Consider the following 6,339-nt stretch of genomic DNA (forward strand, 5'->3'; position numbering starts at 1 on the left):
GGTCTCTCCCAAATGACTTCCCTAGCCTTACTCCCACTACAAGCTCACTTTCAACAGGATGCACCCTGTGTCCCAGCCACACTAAACATGTTCTGCCTTTTCTCCACTCCGCAGTTCTTCTTCTGCTGCTTCCTTGACCTGGGATACCCCTCCTTGCCCATGTCCCCCCTCTTGAAAGCTAACTTATCCTTTAAGACTTCAAATGCCTCTTCTCTCCAAGAACCTCCTAGTTGGAGTGAATCTCTGTCCCATAGCACTTTGCCCCTGTAATCCAGCAAAGTGCAAGGGTTGATTGGATGCAAGTTTATCTTCCGCAGTATTGAAAGCTCCTTGAAGTCAGGAACTGTGTGTTATTAATAGTTGTGGCTAGGGGTGCCTGGGTGGCTCAGATGGTTGAGCGTCTGCCTTCAGCTCAGGTCATGATCCCAGGGTCCTGGGATCGAGCCCCGCATCAGGCTTCCTGCTCAGGGGGGGGGGGGGGATCCTGCTTCTCCTTCTCATTCTACTGCTCCCCCTGCTTGTGCTCTCTCACTCTCTCTGCCAAATAAATAAATAAAATCTTTTTTTTTTTTTTAAAGTTGTGGCTAAACCTCCCCACCCCTACTTCCCTGCATCCAAGTGCTTGGCCCAGACTAGGAATTAAATCAACTGTGGAGTTGAAGGGTTTTCTACAAACTCTTGTAGGAACGACTGATGACGACAGATGGAGGTAGGGGCTCTGTGATGGCTGGTAACCCTCAGCCATGTAAATGGGGCATGGCAGAGTGGTCAGCTGGGGCTCACCCACGGACGACACTGAGATTTCCTGGAGAACAGGTTCCAATGGTTGGGGAAGCCCACTCCAGCTGATGTCATGTTAGTTTCCCATCTGTGAAAACCAGGCAGTCTCTTTCCTTCCTAACCCCCTTCCTCTTCTGTCCGGCTCCCTTCTCTGGCTGTTCTCCAGGGGAAATTTGTGTCCGTAATGATGGAATAATTAGCTCCCAATCCTGGCCTGCGTTAACCTTGAATTGATGGTGTCAGCTAATGAGAGATTGGGAGCAGGAGGGCTCAGGCATTAGGGCGCCTCTAACTGAACTCCTTTCACGAGGACCTAGCTGGAGCTGAGCGATGGCTAAGTGGCTCCCAGGCCCTAAGAGGGTCCTTGCACATGTTTTCACTCCCAAGTAACAGAGATTACAGATTTTGCCATGTTCTATGTCCAACAATGAGTGTTGTTCTCCATTTTAGTCAAATCCCTCCCCAAACAGACAAATAATAAATTCATTAAACAATGTATTTCTGTACCTTTAACCTGGTATCTTTGTGGGACTTCTCGTTGCCCTGGCAACAGGGGGACGCAAGTCATAAACCTTGCTTACTAACTGTATGAAGCTAGACAAGCTGTGTGGCTCATTTGAGTCTGTTTTCTTATCTGTAAAATGGAGCTAATTATAGTATCTACCTCATAGGGTTGTATGGATTAACTGACCTAATGCATGTAGGCGCTCCATCATAGGGCTGCATTCAGTAATGTGAGCTCTTAGGATTATTATTTGGTCCCAGTGAGCCCTGTACCCTCTCTGGGCCTCAGTTTCCCTTTTTCTCAAATAGGGGCTGAGACTTGGTCATCAGTAACTCTCTAGTGGAATGCTAAGATGGGATAGGTCTTTAGGTCTTTGTCCCCACCCTATTTATACACCCAATCCTGCTGCTGTTTCTTATCACTTATAGTGCTGTCTGTTCGATGTTCTACCGATATAAAAGATTGCTGTCATAATTGTCCTGGTAGTCCTGGTAACACACTGATGGAGAGAAGTGAGTTTCTTAAGAGCTTCCATTAGAGCTGCCCCCTACAGTCGGGATAAGTCACCAACTTCACCAACTGCTTCTTCCAGTGGCTTTTGTCTCTGGCTAACCTTATCAGTCCACGTGGTAACCCTCATGTCAGTATAGTGTTTTACAGTTTATGGAGATTTTCCATCTCTGTGATCTCAATTCCCCCTCCGCAATAACTCCATGGGATGGCTGGACTAAATATCACCAGTCCCATGTTATAGACGGGATGTTCACTCATCCCTCTGCTGGTTCATTCGATGAACACTGAAGGAGCACATTTGGTATAAACTGCCCTGGTTCAGATGATTTTGGTGTATGTGGCTGAGGTGTTCTTGCTCTAAGTGGAGGCTCCGAGTCAGCGTTCCAGGCCATTCTGTGCCAAGTCCAGTTTGTGCTGCCCCCATCCCTCTCCTGGAATTGGCCCTAGTCGCTACCCAATTCCTGGCACTGAAGTCCGCATTGATAATTGCTTCCCAGAGAGTGTGTCAGCCCAGGCAGCCCCCTTGGGTTTGTCCTAAGCCACCTGGTGAAGTTACTCACTCTCTAAGCTCCAGCTCCTCTTCTGTGGAAGCTCCCCTGACTCTACTTGTCTTCTGTTGTACCAGCATAGTACGTTGGATTCATCTCCATTACCACATTTATCACATTACATTATAATGCTCTGTGAACGGTATCTTCACTGACTGAGCAGATAAACTGTCCATACCTGCCAGAGGGGCTGCTCCCCCGCCCACCCCCCCAGGAATTTAGAACTAAAGTAGCCCTTTGAGAGTTACAGAATCATATTCACACAAAATGAAGGACATCATCTATAGCCGTTATCCAAGAGGATGACACACTGTGTTTCGAAAGCTCAGACTCCAATTGAGAGGATCTGGGTAATGTCTTGAGGAACAGGTCCCACTGTGGAGTTGTGACTAAGGAGGCTAACAGGTCTTCAAGTAGGATCACGTGCTCTCAGAAGAACGTGGGAGTTATCCAGAGGGGAGGGTCAGTCTGGAACCTTGAAAAGCAGAGCTCACAAAACACGAACTCGGCCATGTTTATCCAGGACTTGCTAAGGGAAAGAGGCTGGAATCTGCCAGACGTGTTTTCAGGTCACTGGAAAGGTTTGTCTCTTGCTGGAAAAGGATAGTTCATGAGGCCTCGGCACAGTTCTGGGTGCCCCCTGCACGTCCCACACTGCTAGCTTATTTCTCTTGGCTTTGATTTCAACCCAAGAAGTGATGTTCTGTTTATAATTTGGTTTCCCTTTTGCATTTGTTTATGGAGATACCAGCACTGACCATATAGCAAACCTATTCTGGCTTCTTCCCCACCTTCCTTCCTTTTCCGCTTTCCTTCCTTTCCTCCTTTTGTTTTCGTCTTCTTCTTCCTCTCCCTGTGCTTCCACCTCCCCTCCCTGTCTTGTTCTCCTTGTTCTTATTTTTCTTGTAGATCTATTTCTCGAAATAAATTCATAAAGTGGAGTGAATCCCAGTTGGTCCATGAGCCTCTTGTGAGCTGGGTAGTATGAGCTGGTTGCCTCAGAGCCTCGGTGGAGTCGAGTTGCCAGACTTGGAATGCTGAAGCCAGGCCCTGGAACGAGGCCGCCACACCACAGCCACCACACCAGGGCCACCACACTATGGACTCTGCCCCTTGGCCCAGCTCAGCAGCCTGCCTGGCAGTGTCACTGAGCTTTTTTGAACTGCAACATCCTTGAGCAAATATGCAGTCAGTTTGGTGGTTTATAACCAATCCCGGTTCCATTTTATTTCTGTAAATACTGCCTGTATTTTCCCAGAGCCTTTTAATCTTATTGTCTGCATTCTTATAGACAGACACAGCTCTCTTCTGGAGCGTAGGGAGGCATGAGTAAAGAAATGCATGGTTTAGAAAGGACCCCAAATCGCCAAGGAAATGTTGAAAAAGAAAAACAAAGCTGGGGGCATCACGTTGCCTGATTTCAAGCTCTGTTACAAAGCTTGATCACCAAGACAGCATGGTACTGGCACAAAAACAGACACATAGACCAATGGAAGAGAATAGAGAGCCCAGATATGGACCCTTAACTCTATGGTCAACTAATCTTTGACAAAGCAAGAAAAAATATCCAATGGAAAAAAGACAGTCTTTTCAATAAATGGTGCTGGGAAAATTGTACAGCTATATACAGAAGAATGAAACTTGACCATTCTCTTACACCATACACAAAGATAAACTCAAAATGGATGAAAGACCTCAATGTGAGATAGGAAACCATCAAAATCCTAGAGGAGAACATAGGCAGTAACCTCTTTGACATCGGCCACAGCAACTTCTTTCAAGACATGTCTCCAAAAGCAAGGGAAACAAAAGCAAAAATGAACTTTTGGGACTTCATTAAGATTAAAAGCTTCTGCACAGCAAAGGAAACAGTCAACAAAACAAAGAGACAACCATGGAATGGGAGAAGATATTTGCAAATGACACTACAGATAAAGGGCTGGTATCCAAGATCTATAAAGAACTTCTCAAACTCAACACCCAAAAAAACAAATAAGTCAAAAAATGGGCAGAAGACATGAACAGACACTTCTCCAAAGAAGACATATTAATGGTTAGCAGACACATGAAAAAATGTTCAACATCATTAGCCATTAGGGAAATTCAAATCAAAACCACCTTGAGATACCACCTTACACCAGTTAGAATGGCAAAAACTGACAAGGCAAGAAACAACAAATGTTGGAGAGGATGTGGAGAAAGGGGAACCCTCTTACACTGTTGGTGGGAATGCAAGGTGGTACAGCCACTCTGGAAAACTGTGGAGGTTCCTCAAAAAGTTAAAAATGGAGCTACCCTATGACCCAGCAATTGCACTACTGGGTATTTATCCCAAAGACACAGATATAGTGAAAAGAAGGGCCACATGCACCCCAATGTTCACAGCAGCAATGTCCACAATAGCCAAACTGTGGAAGGAGCTGAGATGCCCTTCAACAGACGAATGGATAAAGAAGATGTGGTCCAATGTATCAACTACCAAAATTGAACCAGGAAGAAATAGAAAACCTGAACAGACCTATAACCACTAAGGAAATTGAAGCAGTCATCAAAAATCTCCCAACAAACAAAAGCCCGGGGCCAGATGGCTTCTCAGGGGAATTCTACCAAACATTTAAAGAATTAATACCTATTCTCCTGAAACTGTTCCAAAAAATAGAAATGGAAGGAAAACTTCCAAACTCATTTTATGAGGCCACCATTACCTTGATCCCAAAACCAGACAAAGACCCCATCAAAAAGGAGAATTACAGACCAATATCCTTGATGAACATGGATGCAAAAATTCTCACCAAAATACGAGCCAATAGAATCCAACAGTACATTAAAAGGATTATTCACCACAACCAAGTGGGCTGCAAGGTTGGTTCAACATCCACAAATCAATCAACATGATACAATATATTAACAAAAGAAAGAACAAGAATCATATGATCCTCTCAATAGATGCAGAAAAAGCATTTGACAAAGTACAGCATCCTTTCTTGATCAAAACTCTTCAGAGTATAGGGCTAGAGGGTACATACCTCAATATCATAAGAGCCATCTATGAAAAAAACCTACAGCGAATATCATTCTCAATGGGGAAGAACTGAGAGCTTTCCCCCTAGGGTCAGGAACGCGGCAGGGATGTCCACTATCACCACTGCTATTCAACATAGTATTAGAAGTCCTAGCCACAGCAATCAGACAACAAAAAGAAATCAAAGGCATCCAGATCGGCAAAGAGGAAGTCAAACTCACTCTTTGCAGATGACATGATACTTTATGTGGAAAACCCAAAACACTCCACCCCAAAACTGCTAGAACTCATACAGGAATTCAGTATAGTGGCAGGATATAAAATCAATGCACAGAAATCAGTGGCATTCCTATACATCAACAACAAGACAGAAGAGAGAGAAATTAAGGAATCAATCCCATTTACAATTGCACCCAAAACCATAAGATACCTAGGAATAAATCTAACCAAAGAGGCAAAGGATCTGTACTCAGAAAACTATAAAATACTCATGAAAGAAATTGAGGAAGACACAAAGAAATGGAAAAACGTTCCATGCTCATGGATTGGAAGAACAAACATTGTGAAGATGTCAATGCTATCTAGAGCAATCTACACATTCAATGCAATCCCCATCAAAATACCATCCACTTTTTTCAAAGAAATGGAACAAATAATCCTAAAATTTGTATGGAACCAGAAAAGACCCCGAATAGCCAGAGGAATGTTGAAAAAGCAAAGCAAAGCTGGCAGCATCACAATTCCGGACTTCCAGCTCTATTACAAAGCTGTCATCATCAAGACAGTATGGTACTGGCACAAAAACAGACGCAGAGATCCATGGAACAGAATAGAGAGCCCAGAAATGGACCCTCAACTCTATGGTCAACTAATCTTTGGCAAAGCAGGAAAGAATGTCCAATGGAAAAAAGACAGTCTCTTCAACAAATGGTGTTGGGAAAATTGGATGGCCACATGCAGAAGAATGAAAC

The sequence above is a fragment of the Eumetopias jubatus genome, unplaced genomic scaffold (genome assembly GCF_037043125.1).
Source record: "Eumetopias jubatus isolate StellerSeaLion01/CBP00866 unplaced genomic scaffold, mEumJub1_p1.0 scaffold_5, whole genome shotgun sequence".
Taxonomy (NCBI): Eukaryota; Metazoa; Chordata; class Mammalia; order Carnivora; family Otariidae; genus Eumetopias; species Eumetopias jubatus.